The 27,313-nt window shown below is 36.9% G+C and overlaps 1 long non-coding RNA gene across 5 annotated transcripts in view; it reads left to right on the top strand.

Annotated features, from left to right (window-relative positions):
• LOC140696559 (uncharacterized) overlaps positions 1-27,099 on the top strand; it is a 34,488-nt gene extending 7,389 nt beyond the window's left edge. For 4 of the 5 annotated variants that reach the window (XR_012073025.1, XR_012073028.1, XR_012073027.1 and 1 more), the window contains 4 exons: positions 7,626-7,717; positions 9,010-9,152; positions 25,650-25,793; positions 27,024-27,099. This is a non-coding gene — a long non-coding RNA (uncharacterized lncRNA). Of the gene's footprint in view, positions 1-7,625; positions 7,718-9,009; positions 9,153-17,616; positions 17,864-25,649; positions 25,794-27,023 lie in introns of those variants that run through there. The other variant, XR_012073026.1, reaches the window with a different exon arrangement.
• The last annotated feature ends 214 nt before the right edge of the window (positions 27,100-27,313 follow it).

Here is a 27,313-nt window from a genome sequence, read left to right as displayed (position 1 = left end):
ACCTAAGACCTGCTTTACTTGCAGGGATCCTTAGTCACCTACTGGTCACTTTGTTGCTGAGATGCTTAAAAGGGACTTAGAGGAAATTTGGGATTCAGAAGTTGAAGGGGTTTGTGTTCTACCAGTTCAGACTCACAAAGTGACTGAGAATAGAGAGTCTAAACCCACCCACTCTGGGGTCCATGTGACTTTGATTATATTGAATCTGCAGATTAATTTGGGAAATATTATTATCTTAACAATATTAAGCCTTCTAATCCATGAACATGGGATGTAATTTTATTTATTTTGATTTTCTTTAGTTTCTTTCAACAATATTTTATTTTTAGTTTTTAGGATATAAATCATTCATTTTTTATTGTAGCCTAAAAGCTAAAAAAGTTATTATTATTATTTTTTAATATAAGTCAATTTCTAATTATTTTCTTCTTTTGGAGATATGGTAAACTGAATTGTTTTCTTAATTTCATTTTAAAATTAGTCATTGCAAATGTATAGAAGTATAATTGTTTTTTGTATATTGACTTTGACTCTACATTGCTGAACTTATTTATTAGTTCTTAAAATTGTTTTAGTAGATTTCTTAGAATTTTTAATGTATTATCATATATCTGAAAATTAAGGTAGCTTTAACTATTATTTTACAAAATAGATGCCTTTACTTTCATTTCCTTGTTTAGTTCTGGCCAGAGCTTCCTGTATAATGTTGACTATATGTGGTGAGTGAATTTTTCCTAATTCATAGGGAACAGGTATCCAGTCTTTCACCATGAAGATGGATGTCAGCAGTGAATTTTTCCTAAAAGCTCTGTATCAGGACTTGGAAGATGTATTGCTGGTGCTTTTGATTATTTAGCTTTCTTAATGTGGGCTAATGGCATTCTTTATTGGTCTGGCTATGTACAGAAATCATAAAACATTGTTGGAAAATTTCTACAAATGGACTATTCTTATCATTTTAGGAGTCCAGTGTCTACAGTTGTCAACATTAATCAACAAAGCATTTACACTGGAAAATATGGAAAAAATTGTCCAGAAAAGTTAACAACAAAATATTAATTTTTTTCCAGTATCCATTAATGTGAATCATAGGAAACCCATCAAATGTCACCACAGTAGCTAAATTTATGAAATTAGCATATACAGTTTACTTAATAAGGGGCTAAAATGTGGTAGGTATCTATTCCATTATGATGACCCGAAGTAACTTGCTTTTTATTTTTGTTGTTGCAAATAAACTAAAAAGGCAAATGCTTTAACTAAAAAATTTGACTCTATTAATAACCTGTTATTCAAGAATTTCCTTACAGGAGAGCCTTGTGATAGTCTGTCAACTTTCAAAATTACTGTATGTGATGTGTTCTTTAAAAAGCTTCCTGAGATCATCTCAGATAGGTATGATGTTTGTGTTAGTCAGGATTCTCTAGAGAAACAGAACCCAAAAAGTGTGTGTGTGTGTGTGTGTGTGTGTCTGTGGATTTATTTTAAAGAAATGGTTCATGCAGTTAGGGCAGCTTGCAAATTCAGAATCTGTAGGATGGGCTACTAGGCTAGAGACTCTGAGAAAAAATGATGCTGCAGTTCAAGTCCAAAGGCTATCAGGCTAGCGGTACAAGCAGGAGATAATGGGTCAGTTCAAGTCTGAAGGCTATTTGCAGCAGAATTGCCTCTTGTTAGTGAAAGGTCAATCTTTTGCTCTATTCAAGCCTTCAACTGATTAGATGAGACCCACCCACATTATGTATTATGTATCTGCTTTACTCAAAGTCCATCTATTTATTTATTTATTTATTTATTTATTTATTTATTTATATTTCCTTTATTTATTGTTTAAAAAAAATTATTGAAGTACAGTCAGTTACATTGTGTCAACTTCTGGTATACAGCACAATGTCCCAGTCATGCATATACATATACACATTCATTTTCATATTCTTTTTCATTAAAAGTTATTACAAGATATTGAATATAGTTTCCTGTGCTATACAGAAGGAACTTTTTTTTTTAAATCTATTTTTATATATAGTGGCTAACATTTGTAAATCTCAAACTCCCAAATTTATCCCTTCCCACCTGCTTTCCCTGGTAACCATAAGATCGTTTACTATGTCTGTGAGTCTGTTTCTGTTTCATAGATGAGTTCATAGTGTCCTTTTTCTTTTCTTTTAGATTCCACATATGAGTGATCGCATATGGTATTTTCTTTTCTCTTTCTGGCTTACTTCACTTAGAATGATGACCTCTAGGTCTATCCACATTGCTGCAAATGACATTATTTTATTCTTTTTTTATTATTTTATTTTGTGTAAATATACCACAGCTTCTTTATCCAGTCATCTGTCAATGGACATTTAGGTTGCTTCCATGTCTTGGCTTTTCTCCATACCCTCTCCAGCATTTGTTGTTTGTGGAAGTCCATCTATTTAAACATTAATCTCATCCAAAAACACTCTTATGGAAACATCCAGAATAATATTTGACCACATAACTGGACACTATGGTCCAGCCAAATTGATACATGAACTAATCAGCATAAGTACGTCCACCCCTTGTCAAATTGATACCTTTACCCTTCTCTTTAAGTTATGCTTGATCCCCAAATATTATGCAACATCTCCCTGTTAATACGACTATCCTGTATACAAACGGAAACGCACTGACGCCTCCCCCGGAAGAGAATCGCAAGCCCCTGGGTGATGTTTACCTCTCTCCTTGATATCCTGTAACTTGAACGTTATGATTAACAATGCTAAATACTATGATATGAACACAACGTCTTACATTACATGAGAGATAAGAGGAAAACTTTGATGTATACACACATATTCATCACATAATAAGAAAGAAACACTCACGACTATTAAAGCCCTTATTTCTAAGTTGGTCACACAGCTAAAACTGACGCTTATAACTACCTTCTCCTACTCTCAACTTTATATTTCCTTTGCCCTTAACAAGTACCTCAGCCAGTTCTTTACCTGGTGGGGTGACTAAAAACTTTATTCCTGAAGGATCTGGGCTGTTAATCACCATGACAGGAGTGGGTTATTACAGCTTTGCATTGACTTTGGTCACAGGGCATAGTCACACTAAGACACAGCCCAGTAGATGTCCCACTCCAGATTTACTCTTCCTTACCCATTGCGGAGAAGTTTCCCCTTGGTAGTCAGGATCAGTCATCCCAAACAATCCCGCAACTCCCTACTTCACCTTAGAGGCATGAGAAGCCCAAAGTGGCAGGGTGAATAGCTTACCTTCCAGCTCAGGGGAGCCATTATTGTGTCCCTTGGTGGCAGCGTTCCTTCTTTTGGAAATAAAACCTCTAAGCCAGCAGAGCACAAGGTCACAAAGACAGGAAGCCACCATTTTGCTAGTGAGTCACTAGGTGTAATAGTGAGTGGTGTCACTTTCATTCCTACCCTTTGCTTCCTGGGGTCATCGAATCTGCTCTAGGAGAAGCAGCCTTTCCCACCATCATGACTCATTTCACCAGCCAGATGAGGAGCTCCTGAAGGCTGAATCTTAGCTCAGACATACCTCTCTGGGAGTCCAGTGGGTAAGTCCCAAAGCCGTCCTGTGCTTGCTTCCTCAGTTCTGGAATGCATAATAGGACTCAGCATACTTAGAAGCTGGCAGAATCCTCACATCGGTTCCCTGACTTGTGGAGGGAGGGGCGTTATGATGGGACAGACCATGTGAAAGCCACTAAAACCACCTCCACTTGGGAAAAGAATCAACCAAAAAGAAGTACTACATTCCTTAAGAGACTGCAGGGATTTATTTGTGCCACCAGCAAGGACTGGAAAGACGTAGGTGGAGTAATTCCCAGCCCGTGATCATCCTATTCGCATATTTGGCTTGTGCAGAAGACAGATGGATTTTGGAGAATTACAGTGGATTAGCATAAGTTTATCTAGGTGGCGACTCCAATTGAAGCTGCAGTACCAGATGTGGTTTCTTTGCTTGAGCAAATTAACACCGTCCCTGGTGCCTGGTATGCAGCTGTTGATCTGGCAATTGCTTTCTTTCCCCCTTCTCCATCCCTGTTAATAAAGATCAACAAAGGCAGTTTGCTTTCAGCTGGCCGGTCAACAATGCACCTTCAGCGCCCTACTGTAGGAGTATTATCAGCCCACCAGCTCTTTGTCATAATGCTGTTCACAAGGATGGTAATCAGCTTTCCATTCCACAAGCTATCCTATTGACAGCGTCATCCTGAATGGTCCCTGTAAGAATTAGCAACAACTTTAGCCTCATTGGGAAGACAATTACACATCAAGGGAAGAAGATAAATCTGACCAAAATTTCAGGGGTCTTCGACCTCAGTGAAATTTCTAGGTATGTTGCATGTTGAGCTGTTCGTTTAAGGTAAAGGATAAATTGTTGCATCTGGCTCCACTTACAACCATAAAAGGGGCACAATACCTCTTTGAATTTTGGAGGCAACCTATTTCTGATTTGGGGGTGCTACCAAGTGACCCAGAAAAGCTGCTAGTTTTGAGTGGGGGACCAAAATAATAGAAAGCTTGGGCCCGATTTACAGATGGTGGTGCATGATAAACAGGTACCACCCGAGGGGAACAGCAGCCTCTCTCTGGGACATCCCTAAGGGACAGTGGTAAAGGCAGACCTTCCCATAGTTTGGGAAAATTTGGCCAGTGCGCCTGATTGTTCACTTTGCTTAGAATGAGAGATGACCGGGTGGGTGATGACACACTGATCTGTGGGCTGCAGCCAGTGGTTTGTTTGGCTGGATAGTCAGAAACTTTAAAGGAAGGTGATTGGAAAATTGGTGACAAGGAAGTCTGGGGAAGAGGGATGTAGGCAAACCTCTCTAAAGGGAGCCAGCCACCTGGTGGCGGGTTGATTACATTGGACAGTTTCCTCATGGAAGGGACAGAGTTTGAGCAGGCCATGGCTATAGATGAGGCTGGGCCCCTGCGCTAGTACCAGCCCACTAGTGTGCACAGATGGCTCCTGGGCATTCTTGTGGGTGTGGCCGAGCCCCGCAGAGGTGGCTGGCCTCAGGGGTTCCATGACTGCTGTCAGCCTACTGGTGGGTGTGTCTAACTGCTTTCTCCATGGGGCCCCAGGACTGGTCCCAATTAACTGATGGGTGGGACCTGATACTGGTGCTAATAATCTAAAGACAGCATTGCTGAGTGGCCTTGCCATTCTTCCACTAGCGTCCTTATAGAATGAGCTCCCCCAAATTGCTGCCACCTGTGTCTACATCCCCAAGGTGAATTCTACTTGCTTCCTGACTCTCTGGAGGGCCCTCCAAGATCAGCAGGTGCGTCCCACCCAGGCTCCTTTTCAAACTACCGCTTCTGCCCTGCATCTCAGAGCATGTGAGATTTCGCACGCACACTTTAAGAGTGAAATCTCTGTTTCCCACATCCCGCTGGTTCTCCTGAAGGCACACACCCCTGGCCTTCAAAACCAAGCATTCCTGAGCCTCATCCTCCTGGTGCAGGACCACCGGGCTGGGGAGCCCTGCGTGGGGTCTGGACCCCTCACTCCCTGAGGGTGACCTCTGCAATTCTGATTATCCCTCTGCGTGGGTTTCCTAGCAGGGGGAGTGGATCTTGAGTAGACTGTGTCTTACACCTCCTGCCATCTCTTTGTGGTTTCCTCCTGCATCTTTCGTCGCAGGAGATGTTTTCTCCTAGTTTTCAGGGCGTTCTTGTCAATAAGTGCTCTCTGCGTAGTGGTAATTTTGGTGTGCCCCTGGGAGCAGTTGTGCTCAGGGTAAAGATTGGAATTGATTTTAAAGCTAGGTCCAGTACATTTTAGTTTTGAGACTTTGGATGAATTAATTAATCTCTCTACATTTTTAATGCCCTTACATATAAAACAGTGGTCATTCAGAGTTAACATTTTGAAGAATTATACCCTGGACTCAGATGACCTGGTTGGACTCCCAGCCCTTACAACCGATCAGCTGTGATATTAGATGTGTTTTGTACCTTCTGAGCATCAGTTTCGCCATGCTTAAAACAAGGACAATAAACCATTTAGCTTAGGACAAAGTAGATAAAAATATAATAAACAAACCCTCTTAGAAATGAGATTTAGGAAATCCTTCTGCTAACAAAGTTTCTTCAGCATTTGCTATTTAACTATTCCTTCTGTATTAGGGAAATTGTACCCACAGCCTTGGGTAAATTAAGTTCTTAAGAGATTATTGCATGACAACCTGAGATAATTTTTATTTTTTCCTGTCTCTTGTCAGAAGAATTTTTCGTCTTTCCTGCTTAGTATATTTCCATTAGAGGAGAGAATCAAAATATAAGTGAAAAAAATGGATCAAATGGTTTTTCTTTAACAGATGGTATGGTAATAAACTAATATCTAAGTCCTATTCGAAATCTTTCTCTTTCCCTAACTTCTCCCCTGCCTTTCTTCCTTTTGTAGTTCTGTTCTTACTTTCTTTTCCTATCTTCCTTCTGTTTCTGTGCAGTGCTAGTTATACAGCAGGCCCTCTACTCAGCGCAGAGGATAAAGAAACAAACCAATTTGACTCGCTGACCTAGTGAAATTAAATAGGCAGAGGAGGTTTACACACAAACAGATCATTCTAATGAGAAGTGCAGTAATATTACTAATCAATAAATGTTGTTCAAGTACAAATGTGCATGCAATTAAATTTGCTAGGAGAACAGTAGATGCCAAGAAATTATTGAAGAAGAAATTAACCTTTGAACTGGAATTTGAAAGATGGTAGACATTCTGAAAGGTATAAGGCATTTTAATGGAGATACTTACTTGCTTTACTGATTTCCAGAAACCGGTTGAGCTGAGTGGAAAATAAACATGTCTCAAAATTATTTTTTTCCAAAAAAAAAAAAAAACAACTATTGAAAGAAAATTTTAGCTCACAGTGTTGGTTTGCAATGTTATAAGAATCTAAATGTTGAATGGTTAATTGAGTTGCTAACTTTCTCACACCCACATGCACACACACGCATGACTTTTATCATTTCAGCATGAATGGATTTATATTTAAATTGGATGTCGATCCACATTTCCCTTTTCCCATTTATTTGTGTCAGTCTCCAGCAACTAAGCATGCAGTGCTTTCATGCTGAACTACTTGACATGTATTATTTTTATTGACTTGGCTAATATTGAGGGAGCAGGTGATTTTCTATCTCAAGTCTTTGTTCTTTAAATCTTCGTTTCCTTTGTTTCTCATTCTGTAAGCATCCATTAATACTCCAAATTTTCAGACAAAGAAATCACATTTAAGAATAAAATGTAGTGATTTTGTGAAGTGCCTTTTAAAAATGGGGGAAGAAAAAGACTTTGGGAATGTTGTAACATATCTTAGTTCTCGGTACAGCTCAACCTCGAGTTTTCTGAGATGAGAGGAAATCCACATAGGACCCTGTAATCACTTTAGTTTTCGACCCCTGCTTTACCTTCTGCTGCAAAGAATTAGAAGAGAAAACTTGGTTTTGGAATTAATGAACACTCAGAAGTAGAAATGCTAGGAGGAACGCCCACAATACACCTGAGAGTTTTGAGAAGATCCACCCAACTCAAATGCAAGAAAGAAAAGAAAAATCAATGATTTTAGTAAGATACTTACGCCTATCTTATTAACTTTGATCATTTGCTAGGTTCCCAATTGTTTTGAGATACAGCTTCAATTGATTGAGAATCTCGTCACGTGTTCCTGAATTCACTGAAATATTTTATTGTCTTCCCATAGGTAAGTGAGAGGGTATATTCCTCTTGTGAATTTTATTTTATAAAGAAACAGCCCAAATAATTATTTATTTATTGTCACAATAAACACAGGGATACGTGCAGGACAAGTAGTGCATTATTTTCTACTTTAAAAAGATGATTAAGAAATTTGGACATTGCTTAAGAAAAAACAGTAGAAATAGTCTTTGCTAATTCAGCTTTCAAGGGAAAATTCAACAATTCTTGTTATATAGGAATCTACATTAGTAAACGTAGCCTTCAAAAGTTCAACAGCATCTCTCTTCGAATAAAGAAGAGCAGCAGGCATTAGGCACTTCACACATGTTCCCATTGCCCTTTGTGCATTTACATTCTCCTTGGAGGAAAGCAATATAGTCTTAAAAGCTCTTTAAAAAGGAGACTTAAATATGATGTGCATGGGTCAGTCATTGCAAATGGCTTTGAGGATGGATTAACCAAGGAACGTTTTCTTGCTATTTGGTATTTCTGGGAGGTGAATTCACAACTTGTTTCTGACAATGGAAAAACTAGATCATCCATTGAGTTTATGTTTTTAAACTTCGATTTCTGTCTCTATTCTGGTTTTTGTATTTGATTCCAATTTTTTCTTCTTTCTCCTATGAGTTGATGGTACGTTGAGGCTGAGGGTTGCTAAGAGAAAAAGAATGCCCAGTGAGTCGCAGACTACCGAATCAGTAAAGAAAAGAAAAAAAAAAAAAACTGGCCTCAAAGATACAGGCAGGATCAGAATTGGGAAATCCAGGGAGGTCTCAGTAACAGTGCTAGAAAGAAGGAAATCAAATATTATGTTAAAGGCAAGCTCTGTCTATGCTTTGTTTAATACGAGATTACTACTGTATCATATAATAATTGAGTTGAAGATGAAGACAAAAGCATATAAGAAATGGCTTGTTACTAACTACTAGATATAAAATAGGTAAACAAGTTTATACTGTATAGCACAGAGAACTACATTCAATATCTTATAGTAACTTAGAGTGAAAAAGAATATGAAAACGAATATATGTATGTTCCTGTATGACTGAAGCATTGTGCTGCACACCAGAAATTGACACAACATTGTAAACTGACTGTACCTCAATAAAATATATATATTGAAAATAAAAGTCTTGTTTGCCATAATGATGAGGTTGAATTTTATCAAAAAGAAAGCCAGGGGGAAGATGTGTCATCCTTGCTACATTTGTTTTACAGCTTTTATTCTGGACAAGTTTTCTCCTGGTCCTGGTCCTGGTCCTCCATGTAGTTTATTTCTGCTTTTCATATCCTTAGCTGCAAGTCAACTCTCCCCTAAAGACTTGCTCCGGACTGTCCCCTTGGCTGGCTCAGTCCAGACTGCGTAGTGTACACCCGTGGCTTGTACTGGTCCCCGTGGATTCACATCCTCACTCTCATTGGAACTGGATGAATCCCAGGTAATGTATGTGACCTGACGATGGCAGGTGAATCTTGCTGTGAAGTGGTATAGGAAAATAGGTTTTAAGATAATTCAGCACCTGGTGATCAGCATTCTTTTCTCACAAAAGAAGGGAGTTCTTTGTCAGTAGGGTAAGAATGAAAACTGAACATATTTGAGTCTCAAAAAAAACCCCACTTTGATTTACCTCCTCATCAGAATATTCTATTGTTACCACACCTGGGTATCGTTGTCAGAAGAGAAAGTAATTTCAGAATTTGTTCAGATCCAAGTGGTAACTGGAAAGATTATCAATTAAAAAAAAATGGTTTGCTTTGATGTTTGCCTGATGTATGTTTCAGGTAAGAAATGGTGTATTACGTATAGGTTATGTAGGAAGGGAGAAAAATGTAGTTTTTAGTCTAAACTCTGATTCACTGCAATTTTTGTTTAATTTACAGAATGAAAAACAAAAACAGCCCCATGTCATTCTCTTCTTTATGTGCCTAATTGGAATTACTCAAGTCATCTGACAAGAGTAATTTCTCTGATCCAAGAAGGGGTATAATTATCAAGATAGTCTCAACTTTCTTCTTTTTTTTTTTCATCATAGCAATCTGATTTAAGATTCTCACAGATATTTCATGTATAATAGGGAGATGCCTATGGGGTGCTATAATTCTCCTTCTCCTTTGAGGACATTACAGGAAGAAATTATATTATCTTACAGAGAAGGAAAAAACTTGTAGAAAATGCTGATAGGCATTGGGATGGAGGAGGCTATCAAGGAAAGTGAGTTTTAGGAAATTACTTATTTTAAGAAATCTGTGCTTATTTTAAGCAATGTAGATGTGGACTTCTATCAGCTATAACATTAGTGCAGTCTTGTCCCTTCAAATACTATATTCTGTAAATTTGCATGTTCTCAAAAGAATTAAGAAATTTGACAAGGCACTCTTTATTGAGATGTAATTGACATATAACGCTGTGTAAGTTTAAATCGTTCATGTGTATTTGATATCCTTACAGATTGCAGTATGATTATCACCTTAGCATTAGCTAACAGCTCTATGAATTCAGATAATTATCATTTCTTTTTTGTGGTGAGAGCATTTATGATCCAGTTTCCTAGCAACTTTCAAGTATATAATACCAGTATGTAATACAGTGTGGTTAACCGTAATCAAAATGCTGTGCATTAGAGTCCCAGAATTTATCCGTCTTCTGAATGTGCATTTGTACTGTTTTATCAGTTTCTCCCAAATTCCCTCCCCGCTCCCCAGAAACCAGCATTTTTCTGCTTCTTAGAGGTGCATTTTTTGTTTTAATTTCACACGTAAGTGATATCACGCAGTGCTTGGCTTTCTCTGTTTGACTTATCTCACTCAGCATAATGCCCTCAAATTACTTCTATGTTGTTGCAAATGGCAGAGTTTCCTCTTCCCCACAATGGGAGAGTGTTACGCTCTGCATAATACTATACCTTTTTTTTTCTACTCCTCCCTTGACTGACACTTAGATTGCGTCCATGTCTTGGCTGTCGTAAATAATGCTACATGAAACTTGGGAGTGTTGATATCTTTTCAGTATCCCATTTTCATTTCATTTAGCTATATAACCAGAAATGGGATCGCTGGATCATGTGAAAACCTATTTTTAAATTTTGAGGAACCTCCATACTATTTTCCATAATGACTGAATAACTTATTTTTTCCATGGTTCTCTTTTCTCCACATCTTTGCTAAAATTTGCTATCGCTTATCCTTTTGATGACACCCATTCTAACTGATATGAGGTGATATTGCATTGTGGTTTTGATTTGTATTTCTTTGATGATCAGTAACATTGAACATCCTTTTATGTTCCTGTATTATTTGTATGTCTTCTTGGGGAAAATTTCTCTTCAGTTCCTCTGTCCATTTTTTAAATGGATTGTTTGTTATTGATTTGTATGAATTCATTATACACTTTGGGTACTAACCACATGTGAGGTACAGAGTTTGCAAATATTTCCTCCATTCCATAGGTTGCCTTTTCACTTTATTGATTTCTTTTTGTGATGTACAGAAGCTTTTCGGTTTGATGTAGTTCTGCTTGTTAATTTTTGCCTTTGTTCCTTTTGCTTTAGGTATTATATCCCCAAAATTGTTGCCAAGATCCATGTCCAGTAGCTTTTCCTCTGTGTTTTCTTCTAGGAGTTCTACTGTTTAAGGTTTTATATTTAAGCCTTTAATCTATGTTGAACTAATTTTTGTTACTGGTTTAAGATAGGGGTCCAATTTTATTTTTCTGCATGTGGTTATCCAATCTGCCTCATATTATTTACTGAAAAAAAAAAAACCTATTATTTCCCCATTGTGCCTTCTTGGCTCCCTTGGCAAATGTTAGTTGACTGTATATGCAGGAGTTTTCTTCCTGCTCTTCATTCTGTTCCATTGCTCTAGGTGTTTATTTTTATGTATTACACTGTTACTCTTTTGATTATTATAGCTTTGTAGTATAGTTTGAAATTAGGAAATGTGATGCCTCCAGCCTTGTTCTTCTTTCTCAGGATTGCCTTGGCTATTTGGGGTCTTCTGTGGTTCTATACAATGTTTAGGACCGTTTTTTCTAATTCTGTGAAAAATGTCATTGGAATTTTGATACAGGTTGCATTAAAATTATATATGGCTTTAGGTAGTATTGGCATTTTAACAATATTAATTTTTCTGGCATATAAACATAGGATATCTTTCTGTTTTGGTCTTTTTCATTTTTTTTGTCAAAGTATTGTAGTTTTCATTGTGCAAATCTTTCACTTCTTTGGTTAAACATATCTCTAAGTATTTTACTGTTTTTCATGCTATAGTGAAAGGGATTTTTTTTTTCTTTTTTTTCCAGATTTTTTTTGTTCATGTATGGAAACACAACTGATTTTTGTATGTTGATTTTTATGCAGCAACTTAATGGAAGTTGTTAATTTGTTTCAATAGTTTTTTGGTTGAGTCTTTAGGATTGTCTATGTATAAGATCACACCATCTGTAAATACAATTTTGCTTCTTCCTTTCTGATTTGGATGCCTTTTAATACTTTATTTTGCACTACTGCTCTATCTCAGACTTCCAGTGCTATATTAAATAAGAGTAGCAAGAGTGGGCACCCTTGTCCTGTTCCTCACTTTTGAGGAGTAGCTTTCAGCTTGTCCCCATTAAATATAACATTAGCTATGCTTTTGTTGTACCTGACCTTTATTATGTTGAGGTAAATTCCTTTTATACCCAATTTCTTGAAGGTTTTTATCATGAAATGATGTTTTATTTAGTCTAATCCTTTTTCTTTATTTGAGATGAGTAAAATACAAATAAAACAAATAAAAATAAAATAAAATAAAGCTCTTCTATACACTGCTTACAAGCAGAATCTCTTCCAGATATGTCAGGCTGGTTTAACATTTTTAAGTCAATCAATATACTCTACCATATAAAAAGCAGAAGAAGGAAAAACATATATTGATTGCATAGAGAAATTATTTCACCAAATCTAAAACCGACTCATGGAAGAGCCTTATAAAAAAGAATAGAGGGAAATTACCTTTACTTGATAAATAACATCTACAAAAAATTTAGTTATTAATATTGATGGTAAAAAGTCTGAATGCTTTCCTCCTCAAAAGAGGCCAGACAAGGATATTCATTTTCACCACTTCTACACAACAAATTATGGAAGTTCTAGCCACTGTAATAAGGCAACAAAAAGAAAATATAAGGCATACAGATTTAAAAAGAATAAGACTATCTCTATTTGCAGATAGCACAACGTGATTGTCCATTTAGAAAATCCCAAGAAATCTTTAGAAATAAGATCTTTAGAATTTTTTTCCCAATTCTGAGACTATAAGCAAAGGTGTAGGGTAGAAAATCAACACACAAAAATCCATCTTATTTATATACACCAAATATGCACATGCAGACACCAGAATTAAAAACACAATATAATTTACAAGTGCTCCAAAGATTGTAAAACACTTAGACATACTCTTAATAAATATGCACATGGAAATGATACGCTGAAAGTTTTAAAATGCTGATGAAAGAAGTCAAAAAAGTCTTAAATAAACAGAGACATACACTACCATTTTGGATGAGTGATGACAGTAAAAATGTGGTATTGGCACAGGGGAATCTTAGATCAGTGGAACAAAATAATGGACTCAAAAACAGACCCATACACATATATTCATTTGGTCTCTGACAAAAGAGTGAAAGCAATTCAATTTCAACAGATGGTCCTACAGCAATTAGACCCATAGAAAAAAAGAAAGGAAAAAGAACTTTTGGTCTAAATCGTTATCTTATACAAAAAATAAGACAAAATTGACTTACATGTAAAACATAAGACTATAACAGTTTTAGGGAAAACATAGAAGAAAATCTTCAGTATTTAAGGGTAGGTTAGGCATAGAATACAGGTAAATCTATCCGTGATCATGTAGGGACATAATTGGGGGATTACAAGGGAGCATGCAAGAAATTTTTGGTAGCTATATTCTACATCTTGATTATGGTTGTTGTTAAATGTTTATGTATTTATCGAAATTCTCATAACTGCACAGTAAAATGGTGATTTGATGTTTAACTTTATTTAACAAAAATGCAAATAGCAGCAAAAAATGAAATACTTAGAATAAATGTAACAAAAGGTATATAAGACCAAACAACTGCAAAACTTTGTTGAGAGAAATAAATGGTGAGATACAATATTTTCAAAGATTGTTCGTGCCAACTCTCTAAATTGACCTAGAAACTTAACCGAGTCCTTGTCAAAATCCTAACACATTTTTGTTTTAAAAGAAATTCTACAATTTTTGGAAAAACTATGATCTGAATTAGCAGAATGAGTCTTGAATACAAAGAAGTAAGATGGAAGACATACTTCTTGATTTCAAGTCTTGCTACAAAGCTATAATACTCAGGTCAATTTGATGTTGATGTGAAGATAGACAAATATGTCAGTGTAAGAGACTAGAAACTATGGGAACATATTCATAAATCTATATTCATTTCAGCCATTATGCCAGGGTAATTCAATGAGAAAAATAAAAATATGTTTACAAATACCACAAGAAAAATTGTTTTTTGATTTCATATGAACATTGACCCTTTTTTCCTTCATACATAATTACTTTGAAATTAAATCCAATATAAAGTTTCTGGATACTGAAATAGGACAATTGTAATTTTATGTGAAGTGAAGATTTCATGGACAGGACACACACACACAAAAAACAACTCACAAAAGAAGAAAGAAGTTAAACTTGATTTTATAAAAATTAAAAATCTGCTTAATCAAAAGATACTAGTTAAGACTATGAATAGACAAGTTACTATCTGGGAAACTATCCACAACTATATACGAAAAAGACCCTTTATATGGAATATACATAGAATCTTTACAAATCAATAATAAATCATTGACAAACAATAATTAATAGGCAAAATACTTAAAAATTATTTTCACAGGAAAAAAAAAAACTAGAAAAAGTGACCTACAAGCACATGAAAAGATACTCTACCTCACTAGTAATCAGGGAAATGTAAATTTTAACCACAGGGATATTCCATTCCACAAGCACGAGAATGGATGCAATTTAAATAAAAACTGATGACAAATATTTATAGGGTTATGGCATAACTAAAACTTTGATGCATTGTTGATTGGGACAAAAATATTTCAATCATTTTGAAGAGCTACGCAGACATTTTTTTTTAAATAAAGTCAAACATGAATCTATCTTGGAATACAGAGATTTTACTCTCAAGTATTGACTTAACAAAAGTACAAACATAAAGTCCACAAAAAAGATTTGTCTGGGAATGTTCATAACAATTTAACCCTAACAGACTAAGTCATCCCTCTGCTTGTGGCTGATAAACAAATTATGTTATTTCCACACAACTGAATATTTTATTGCAATAAAAAAAAATCTCCCAAGCCCACTCATCACTTAGATGAGGATAAAAATGTTATGGTAAGTGAAAGGAGTCTGCTTGGCACAATAGAATATATGTAATGTGATATCATTTATATTACACACAACCACAAGCAAAACGAATCAATGGTAATGAATATCAGATAGCTGTAGGAAAAGGAAGGTTACTACTCACTGGAAAGTGGTCTGATAAAACTTTCAAGGGGAATGGAAATGTTCTATTTACTCTTCTTGGTAGTGGTTACAGAATTTTATCCAATGGTTTAAGTTCACTGAATGTAAAACATTTAAGATCTGTGCAGTTTGGCTTATTCTAGTTATATCTCAATTAAACATTACAGCGTGATAAATCCTGTGAAGGTAGGGACGGGAGTTGAAGCAAACTTGCAGAAGTATTCAGCCCTGGCATGGTGGCATTGGGTACACTTGGACTTGTCCCCAAGTCACAGGGAAGACATGGCCTTTGTGTTAAAGAGAATAGCCCAGGAGCTAAGCTGGGTTTCACACTGACTGGCACATCCACTGGCGGCCTGACTGAGTGTTGAAAGGTGCCACACATGAAGAAGATGCTCAGTGGCTGTGCTCTTGAAGTGTGGTCCTCGGAGCTAAAGGACCAGCATCACCTGGGAGCTTTTTAGAAACATGAATTCTCAAGCCCCAAGCCCAGGTCTGCTTCATCCGAAGCTCTGTCTGCCTAATGATTTATGTCTTAAACATAGCCCTCGAAGTGACTCTGATGAACACTAAGGGTTGAGAATTGGTTCTCAGAGGAAAAGAAGATTCTCAGGGGGGAGTGGTCAAGGCAACAGGATATACCTCCTCCTTCTATTGAGTTGGCTGTTTCCATGTTCCCCCCTTGAAGATTAGTTTTTGATTATGTGCTGTAGATAGGAGGTGGCACTTAAGGATTTATGTTTTAATAAATCTCCATGGAGTGCTGATGTCATGGGTGGGTGGGACACCAGACTTTGAGAACAGGGTATAGTATGATTAGAGACCAAAAATGTCTTTATATGAGGTCAAGGCTTCCCGGAGGAGCTGAGACCTACAGGAGTCCTCAGAGAGGTAACTTCTGAGCCACCAATTTAAGAGACTTTCTTTCTTTCTATCTTTCTTTCTTTCTTTCTTTCTTTCTTTCTTTCTTTCTTTCTTTCTTTCTTTCTTTCTTTCTTTCTTTCTTTCTTTCTTTCTTTCTTTCTTTCTTTCTTTCTTTCTTCCTTCCTTCCTTCCTTCCTTCCTTCCTTCTCTCTTTCTCTCTTTTTTTTTAAAAAATAGCAGGTAATAAGAGGACGGCAAGACAGTTAAAAACTACGTGATTAGGGTTGAGGAGAATTGAATTTTGGGGATGGTGAGAAAGGCAATGAGAACAGAAGAGAGATACACTATCCTGATACCAAGATGCTACTGGCAGTTGTAGGAAATGAAGCCTGCAGAGGAGAGCAGGGGGGGGCCAGTTTACTTGCCAAAGCACACGCTGATGGACTGTCTTCTAACCACTTGTTTCACAGAACAAGTCTAAGCGCCTTCAGAATTGATTTTCTGGTTTGCTGCCGTGTAAATTGATCTTCATCCACAGCTTGCTAATCTCTAAAGCCATCACTCTATTCTCTTGATGTCTCATGGATATATCTTATTCTATCCTCCTCGAATCTTTTACTGGTGAAGGGATTTGTTTATGGTACTAACCTTTTCAAAATCACTTTACCTACCTTAGCAAATTATATCCTCATCACCACCACTAATATACGGCTCCACTTTCCAGAAGGGGAAACTGAGGTTCAGAAGACTCAAATCGTATGGACTTTTGAGTATGTATGGATTATTAGGAACAGAACTGACTCCCAAGAAATGCTCCTATGCTTTTGGAGTATTAATACCTTTAATTTCTCCTGGCTTCAGGGCTGCTTTCTGGGAAGTCAGTGTTAAGAAAGAAGAGATCATCCTTGGGCTCTTCCCAAAATATAACTCTTGCTGTTTGTCTCTGCCTTTTAATTTTCCCCTGCTGCCTCCTATTACTTTCTTAGTAACTGCATTACTTAGCTCTATCAAATATTTAGGAGTGCAGTATGAGAGATGTCATGCAAAATAAAGTTTTATCATCCGCAGGTTGCAGGTACGCATGCATATTACGTGCAGAGACAGATGTGCAATCCAGAGAAGGATTCTGCCCCGGGGGGTCTTTTATCATCGGCCTGGCTTGGGTCTTGCCGTGGCTATTTATGCCTTTCTGACCTCCCAGTGGAGTGACTTCACTTCTGCATCCTGCTGGGAGACAGTCAGGTGCTGTTTAGAGACCTGCATCTTTGTGTCCAGCGTCACAAAATCCATCTTCTAACAGGAGTAAAAATCAGGAATCACTCAGATATTTGCAGTCTGATGGCTAGAGTATTTCTAGGGTCCTTCACTTCTGGCCTGTATCCAGGGTGACACAACTGGTAAGTAGCAGAGTTAAAACTGCAGCTTACAGTTGCTAATCTCCAGTTGAAGTTTGTCTGCATTTACTTCTGGCTCTAGGAATTCATTTGGACCTCGATTATTGGAAGTATAATAAGGCATTCCCCATGGTCGTTTTTGGTCAGGGGTAATGAGGTGACACTGGGCAAGGAGAATGGATGATGCTGACTGTCTGAACAACTTTTGTAGCAACAGTATCCGGGTCGCATACTGTCCCTGGCTTGGATGACCTTTCCATCTGCCTGCCTTCACGTATACCAGCATCAAGTCCTGGCAAATACTGTCATAATAAATACTTGTTTACCCATTTACTCTTTTTTTTTTAAAACAAATATTTAGTGAGATCCATTTTTTTATTGCTAGATACTGTTTTAGTTACTGAGGATAAAACATTCAATAAAACAAGATTTTCACTCTCTAGATTCTAGTTGGGGAGACAAATATTAATTACATAAAGGTACAAATGAATGAGTGTTCCTAAGTGCAGTGAGGGTTTATAATGGGAAGTTTGGCAACATGTCATTTACTAAATGTCTAAATAAGTGAATGTGAAAAATATAATAAAGAAGATTACCTTTTAGCTCCTAATAGGTAATAAAAATAATAATAAATGAAGGTTATAAAGTCAATATGGAGTTAAAATAAGATGGCAGTAATGTCACTGTCATAGGCGGAATATGGGCCCCTAAAGTTGTCCAGGTCCTAAAAATTGGAACTTGTGACTAGGTTTCCTTCCATTCCAAAAGGAATTCTGCCCATATGATTAAGGTTAAGGAAACCTAGGAGATAACCTAGTTATCTGGGTAGACTCAGTCTAATTATATAAATCCTTACAAATGGAGAGCCTTTCCGGGTTGTGGTCAGAATAAGAGACATGACCACAGAAGCGGGGTCATACAGATGGCAGTACGAGAAGGACACAGGCTGCTGCTGCTGGTTTTGAAGATGAAGAAAGGGTCCAAAAGCCAAGCGCTGCAGACAGCCTCTAGAAGACGGACTAGGTAAGGAAACAGGCTGTGCCCTGGAGCCTTTGTTACCAAGTCCAAACTCGCTCTGCCCACTGCACAGTGAGCCAGTAAACCAGGAGACGAGGTGTTGGGGCAAGGAATAACGACTTTGGAAAGCCAGGAGACTTAGAAGATGGCAAACTAATGTCCTGGAGAACCATCTTCCCCAAGTCAGAATTCAAGCTCCTTTTATACTTATAGGGTAGGGGGTATGGTTGGTTGTTGCAAACTTCTTGGTGATGGAATCCTTTGTTCTTGGAGTTGTCCATGTAGGTCAGGTCATGATGTTCCTGTAAACCTCCAAGACAAATGTTCTCTGTTCTGCAACTTTTTATCTCTATATACATGGAAAAGTGTTACACCCTTAAAGGTCAGAGCCTTGAGCATGGGCTGTCCTGTGTATTTCAGGCTCTAGGCAACATTCTTTTACAAAAGGTGCAGAACCAGTAAGACTGAGCCCAGGAGACAGCACAGGGTTAGAGCCAAAGGAACAGATGCAACATAGAATCAGATTTGTTCTTCCCCATCACATCTTGTAAAAGAACAGGGTCTTGTCCTACAGATACTTCAATTTTAGCCCAATGAGATTAGCACTGGGGTTTTAACATGCAGAACTATAACACAGCACATTTGTGTTGTTTCAAGCCAATGAATTAGTGGTAATCAGCTTCAGCAGAAATTTTTAAAATAATAATGCAATCACCGTGGAGACGACTGTGAGGTCAACAGAAACAGAGCATCATTTTCTTCACTTACTCCCATTTGTCCTGGTTTTCCTTTCCAGGTAGCAATATATTCTTTCTCTTCCAGAAGGCTTTAGATTTGTAGACCCACAATCCTTTAGAAAATGTTTGGAGTAAATGTATCATATAGATTTGTTGGAATTGCATGTTCCTCTTCCCACTGGAAACAAAGGTTCTTTGTGAATACACGCTTGCTGCTATGAGATCTGGACGAGCCCCTGGCAACACTTTTATTTGGAGAATGAAAACGTTTAAAAAGTACTTTTTTAAAAATCTCAGTTTGATTCTTGAAAGTAATTGTTTCTATTTAAAAGATGAAAACAAAACAAAAAACCTCTCTTCTCTTAGTAGTACTGCATTATTTAAAAAAAAAAACTGTTTTTTTCTTTTATTTAATATACTTGGAAAGTTAAGTTTCCAAAACATATTTTTCTGTCTGCTTTTCTTGGCATAAGTGGTGATGTTGTTTCTTTTATTTAATTGTGTTATTTTTTGTGTTTAATGTTTATACTTTCCCATGTTTTTGGAGCATATTCACCTAATTCTAAAACTCTGGAATTAACACAATGATTGGACTTGAAAAAACTCACATCTTATTATAGCAAAATGAGACACTCCCCCAAAGGCTTAAGTATTAAAATAATACTTTGTTTAACTTAAATTGTCTCTCTCTATTTTACAGCAGATCTGACCTTGGTCTTGCTAACTATAATACATGAAAACTTTGTGAGACATTTTATAAATGCTTTTCACGTGCTCTTTATTGCTAGAATTAAAGCACTCTTTATTGACTCTCAAATGAGCGCTTTTGCCTGAATGCACACACATAACCAACTATGAACTATATTGCATCTGTATTGCACATCATCTTGTTTTCTGAAGTTTGAATCAGGCAATGATCTGTTATAAGGATTCCACTTGAACCTAAGACTACCTTCACTAACTCCTGAATATAATCCTGCAGCCCCCATTACCCCGTTGTGTACCTTGATGGACAAATCTTAACTGACGTCTTTGAGGAAATTGACAGAATAATCTATCATCTCCTACATGCGTATCCACTGTTGTAGTCGGGTGCCCAACCCTTCACGTGCCCTTTTTCTATCTGGCTGAGAATTGCCCAGATAACCTCCTTCCCAGGTCCAGACCCTTATGAGCAGGAGGTACCTTACAAGAACGTTCCCATTCTACGGCACCGAGTCTTCCCTAAAGTGATCAGAGACTAATGGCTTTAGTCTTACAGTTGGCTCACTGCAAATTCTTTATAGCAATGAAATGGAGACAGTGCTGGTTTGGACATAACTCTCTGACTCTCCTTAGAGCCAAGCAGACCTTCTCTGAGCACCTGACATGCAGTGAGTTCAGGCTATCTGGTCCTGCCTTCTTGGTCTCTCCCTGTAAAAGGACTCCTGAGTTTCTGGTCAAGCCTTAGGCAAACAGATGTGCAACAAGTCAGGGCTACTTTGTCCCCTTGGGGCCCACTGCTGGGAGTGCCGGAGCACCTCTGTCCCAGCCTTCTACGGAAGCCTTTCCTCCAACTTCAACGCTTCCAAAGCCTGCCCGGAATGGGTGAGAATCTGAAAACCTTACTGCTGTTCCCTGGCTGAATATCTTCTTGTCCTCTGGTGAGAAACAGAAGGTAGTTTTAGATTATATAAATATTTTTTTAATGCTCGGTGTAGCCATAGAAATATTCATCGTGAGAAAAACACAACTGTCCCAGCTCCATTTCTGTAGACCATATAGGTAGATACATAAACACAATATGTGTATACATATTTCTTGAAAGGACTCAATGGAATGATCTTGGGAATAGAAAATATTATTTCTAGAATTTGTTTTTAATGTGCATACATTTTGCACGTGGTGTTCCCCTGCCTGTTGGAAGCACAGTTCTCTTGTGTTTTTGGTAGCTTCACAGACATCCATCAAGACCCAGCCCAAGTGCCACCATGTTGGTTTAACCATCACTGGTAAAACAGTGTCTCTCCCTCTGTGCTAAGACAGCTTGTTGTGCACACGTAGCACCTCATTACTGACACTCTGTTGCTACTGGCTTATCTGCCTTTATCTTCAGCACCTCAGAAGAGGATGGCCCCCTTCTTTGTGTCCCTGGTTTATAGTTTTAAGCATGCAGCAAGTGCTAAGTGAAAGTATGTTGAATATAGGTGGATAGCTGCCACCCACTGTTAAACCTCTGACTTTAGTCTCTCCTTCAGTGTGCGGGGATGAGTCATTTGTCTCTGCCTGAAGGTGTTCGGCAATAATATTTCATGAAAAGTCACAGCCTGTGAAGGAATCAGGAGTATGTGCCCTGATGGAAAAGCCACATTAAAGAAAGCTGAGCTTGGTTAAAAAAAAGCTCCATTTGTTAAACTGATCCACAATTGCAGCTCATTTGTCTCTGTTGAACATAAATGTATACATATATTTAGATTATAAAAGCAGTGCAGTCATGTTTTAGCAAAGTTAAACACAGGTTAAAAAAATCAGCCAAATTCCGACTCCTTAAAATTATTGCTGGTAGTGATTTAAATGAGTTTGAATATATTTGTTCCACCTAGATATAGATACGAATGTAGTCATACATACTTATATAATCATACTTCTGCCTTAAAGTGATTGGCCTTTTTATTTATTTGTATAATACAAATAATGGATGCTCATTGCAAAATAGTTACACAATGAAGAAAATTATACAAAATGAAAAACAAATCACATTTACTTAAATCTTGAAAAGAGATGAACATTTTTGCCATTTTGACCCATACAGAGTATTTAGACACACACACATACACACATTCCCTAGAATTTTCTTTGGTCCTTAAGTTCAATTCATGAAATAAAACTTAGTATTGTAGCATCTTAGGGCTGTGTTGTGTTTTGGGGAAACAGGGAATGATCTCTCATCAGGTCATTTAAAAATTATGGAAGATACTAAGACTCCTTGTAAATTCTCTATAGATTTAATGTCTCGAAGCCTAGGTGGGTTATGTGATTGCAGAACACAGTGGGATAGTTGAGGACCTGGGATCACTGGGCTGAGGATTAATTGGCAAAATGCTGGAATAGCGATGGAATATAGTGAATTGTGCAATTCCTCCGTTCACTGTGGTTTACCTCCAGCAACGAACTAGGGAGATTGCCCACATTAAAGATATTAACAAGGTTAGTGACCTTGAGGAGCCGTCCTTCATTATCCTCTGGTTTGATGCATAGGATAAAAGTGGATCCATGGCAGAACCAATGAAAGTCATCATTAGAAATCAGATTAAAGAGCAGAGAACCCCAGAGGTTTAAATTAAAGTGAATGACTTGAGAATGTTAACGAAGATTAAACTTTCAGAGGCCTAGTACAAACCATAAGAAAACTTGATACTTAAATTTGGATAAATTGTTAAAGTTTAGATAGCTTTTACACTATTTGTTCTCCAGCTTTTTCTGTCTGTTATCAATAAATCTTATAACTGATCACATATTTAAAAAATCTTTAACTGGTTTCATTGGCCACATAATTGTTTTATTTTCTCCCTCCAGTCCCCATCACTTGCAGCTTTGTAATACCTTCTAGAACCTACCACATTTTCTATTCCTGGCCCTACAATATTTTCCAACAACTGATGAAATCCTAATTATTTTCTTCAATATTACAAAAAGCGTATGTGATTTTTACCTTTACTGCTACATTTTGATCCAGAAGGACAACAAGGAGCTTTGTTAGATCATGGTGGGCACTGAGGAAAATGGAGTGTTCGGTCATGTCAGGAGGTAAAGTCTCTGAAAATCCTTATTGGCTTAAGTATGACTAATACTGTACTAAAGTGTGAAATGTTCTTATTTTAGCTTAATTAGAGTTAAAATCTCTTATTTTCTCCTCATATTTAGGATCATAAAGACAAATTATCCCTCTGCCAAGGGAGAACTGCAGATGTTTGAAAATGTATTTTTCTCAGAAACTTTCCTTGCAACGGTAAACATCTCCAGTTCGTTTAACTTTTCTTACTGTGACATCATGAGCACTATTATTACTACATTACTCTTCCTTGAACATATGGAATTTGATAATATTTACTTTAAGTGCCAGAACAGAATTTAGAATTTCAAGAGTGTGAGCAAAAAGGCCATCAGAGAGTTCTTCTCTCTCGCCTAGAAATGTGTCCACTAATATGAACTAAAATCACAGTAGCTGTAGGTGGGCAGGTAGGCATATTATCACTATAATGTTGAACAAATTACTGTCCAGTACTCTTAAATATTTTTATGAAATTTTGGTTGCTATGGATTTTATCTCTCCTAGATGCTGATTCGAGAAATATGTGTTATAATATGAACTAAAAATCACATTGTTTTTCAGCGATAGACATGTGGCCCCATTATGGCATATTTTATATATTGCTGACATATATATTATATACACACATTTTAAATTGGAATTTCCATGAATTCCATCTCTCCCATTTTTTTGCTAATAAGTATGTATTTTGGATGCAAGTGTAATACTTTTGTCTTATGCCTGATGAATATTATTTTATTGGATGTGTGTGATGAGTCTATTTAGATGAGTGTAAGCAGGTATTTTAGTATCTGTTTAGATTGATGTGTGCTGTCCAATACATTTGACAGGCTAAATATATTAATGCCATTGTCTCATTTGTTCCACGAATGATAGAATTGAGGTAAGAGAGTTGTCAAATTTCACTTCACTATAAATCCATTAACTATTAGCACTTCTGGTAATTAGCCTACCCAATTCTGTGTCTTAAAAGCATAAATTATCATAAAAGATTTTGTTAAATTCTGTAAAACTCAAAACTATGACATGCACCTCTTTTTTGAAGTGAATAAGTTTAAGTGATCCTGCTAAGGATTAACTGAAGTTCATTTGTTCTTCACTTGATCTCTTTCCATTGACCCTTGTGTAGTCTGATGATTGTTCTAACAACCAGGTGCCCATATGTTCTCCTTGATATTTTGGGGTTTTTTACATCAATTCTTTTCTGGAATTTTATACTTTGTAAGTGCTTGCTCTGTGAATTCTTGCTGTTGTTTTTGTTTTTCCCTCAAATCTCATGAACATATCTGTATTTGCAAATTATTTTGTAAATCATCATTATCATCATCACAACTTTTGCAGATATGTACTCCTCTGGTATTTTTTAATAGAATTTTTTGAGAAGTTTTCTGTTGATGGAAACATTGAGTGGAAAGTACACAGAGTTCCCATAGACTCCTCCTCCTTTCCCTGTTACTAACATCTTGCATTAGTGTAGTGTATGTGTTACAGGTGATGAGCTTATATCAATGCATTATTGTTGACTCAAGTCCATAGTTTATATTAGGGTTCACTTTTGTGTTGTACATTCTTTGAGATTTGCCAAACCTGTGACGTGTCCCTACCATTACAGTGTGATACAAAATAGATTCATGATCTTGAAAATCACTTGCGCTCCACCTCTTTATCCCCCTTTTCCTTCTCTGGGCCCCTGGGAGGCTCTGATCTTTTTACTGTCTGCGTAGTTTTATCTTTTCCAGACTTTCATTGAGTTGTAATCAAGTAGTATATAACTCTAAGCGTGGCTTATTTCACTTAAAAATATGCAGGTAAGCTTCCTGTATGCCTTTTGTGTCTTGATAACTCATTCTAGCATCTCTTCCTCTTCTCACTTCCTGAAACACAATGAATTGTGATTTTAATTAACTGAATAGCAAGTTTTCTCAATTATCTGAGAATTATAGCAGCCATCTTCTGAGTTCCCTCAGAAAATGCCTCCTGAGATAACTGTACCCTCCTTGATAATCATTCTCTATTTTTTCCATATTCTCTCTTTAGAAAGTAAATAGCCTAAATGGTACTAGACTTTTTAAGCCATTTGTTTCTATTTGATACCATAGAATATTGAAATAATCTGCCTCCCTCTTAGAACAGCTGTTTAAAAGTTATAAGATGCTGAAGAATCTCTTTGTGTTTTTAATAAGCTTTAACTAATTTCCTCCACAAGGGAATTAACACTTCATTGGAAATAAACAAGACCAAACATTCAACCCTGTTGGCAAAACAATTGCTCTTGTCTCTGATGCCTGCGGACTGCCCCAGCCTGCCACTGGGGTCTGTTGTTTGTTTAATCAACATGGTAACCAAAAAAGCCTGCCTTCCTGTCTACCAGAAATGAGAGGAAGTTCGCAGAACTTGTTTAATTAATTAGAGAGCAGGGTGTCATTTATCCCATTGGCATCAATAACTCTCAAAACCAGACACATTGCCTTACAGCATCAGAAAGACGTGTCCTATGAACGGTTTTCTCAAGAAACAACGTTCAGAGACTAATTTAAGTCTATTCCTTAGCCTTCAAGCAAAAACAAATAAGTAACTACATAAATGAAACCGCGAAGTGGACAAGCAAACCGATCGACAAATAGTCATATTCCTTTGTTCCTGTCTAAATTGGAGCAGGTAACAGCGATTGAACACAGTCTGAAAAGTACCCAGGTATGTGATATACACTATCTCATATAATCCTTAAACAACATAGGCAACATTGCTAACATCACATTACTTGTGAGGAAGCTGAAACTCAGAGATAATAAATTTTCTCCTGGTCACAAGGCTAATAAATTATTCCTTTTGTCTTATTTCTACATTCTCTTCAGTAAAAATCTCTTTGATGAGATATGCTTCCTGACTGGCCTCTAAATATACATTGTGCATTTCAACTGTTACTTTTTTCTACACTTACTGAAATGAAGAGAATCGTTCAGCCTCTATTAAAAATTGGGACAAGTTTGCTATGAGCTAGCTCTCATTTTTTATTAATTTTATTTAACAGACACTCGGTACTATAGTTTATTTCATATACTCTCACTATTCATATTAAAAGATAGGTATAATTTATCTAAAGTTTATGGATCACATATTTGAGATTCCAAAATTAAGTGATCTGACAAGTACCATAGAGCAAGTAAGTCACCCAAAGAGAGATTTAAATTCATCTTCTTCTTAGCCTTTTTACTACCCAGCCCACATCTCTGAAGTCACATTGCTGAATATCTCATATATAAACACCATTAAAATAATTTCCATTTATGTTAAACTGGATAATTTTACTTTGAAGGACATTTTGACACATACATACATACATATATATATATAGGTATATGTATACAGTGCTCCCCTCTCTTCTGAGGACTCATTATATAGATGTTAGTGTCTTTGACAGTTAGGGATGCTATAATAAACAACTATATACTGAGTGGCTTAAGCAACAAACATTTATTTCTTATAGTTCTGGAGGCTGGGAAGTTGAAGATCCAGGTACAGAGAGAGATCTAGTGTCTAGTGGGGGTCCACTTCCTGGTTTACAGACCATCTTTTTGTTGTTGTTGGAGGTTTTTTTTTTGTGTGTGTCCTCAGATGGTGAAGAGACCAAGATCTGGTCTCTTCATCACCTCATAAAAGCAATAATCCCATTTATGAGCACTCCACCCTCATGACCTATTTACCTCCCAAAGTCCTCACCTCCAAACCACACATCACATTGGGGATTTAGCCATCAGCATATGAATCCTGGGGAGATGCAAGCATTCAGTCCATAGCAATTGGATATGTTAAAAGCATTTCAGGTCACCTACTAATGTTCCCTTACAGGTCAATAATGATGCATTATTTTGTTTTGTTTATCCCTGGCCTTTATTTGGATACTTTGTATTATTACCATTTGAGGATACATGAAAGAAGAAAGAAAGAAAGAAAGGAAGGAAGGAAGGAAGGAAGGAAGGAAGGAAGGAAGGAAGAAAGAAAGAAAGAAAGAAAGAAAGAAGAAGAGAAAAGAAAAAGAAGAAAGAAAGAAAGAAGGAAAGAAAGAAAGAAAGAAAGAAAGAAAGAAAGAAAGAAAGAAAGAAAGAAAGGGGAAGAAAGGAAGAAAGGGAGGGGGAGGGAGGGAGGGAACGAGGGAGGGAAGGAGAAAGAGAGAAAGAAAAGAAAGTAGAGGAAACTCAAAGTTTACTGTTCTT

The sequence above is a fragment of the Vicugna pacos genome, chromosome 5 (genome assembly GCF_048564905.1).
Source record: "Vicugna pacos chromosome 5, VicPac4, whole genome shotgun sequence".
Taxonomy (NCBI): Eukaryota; Metazoa; Chordata; class Mammalia; order Artiodactyla; family Camelidae; genus Vicugna; species Vicugna pacos.
The sequence above is the reverse complement of the archived record's forward strand: the minus strand, read 5'-3'. Positions and strand labels throughout refer to the sequence as shown.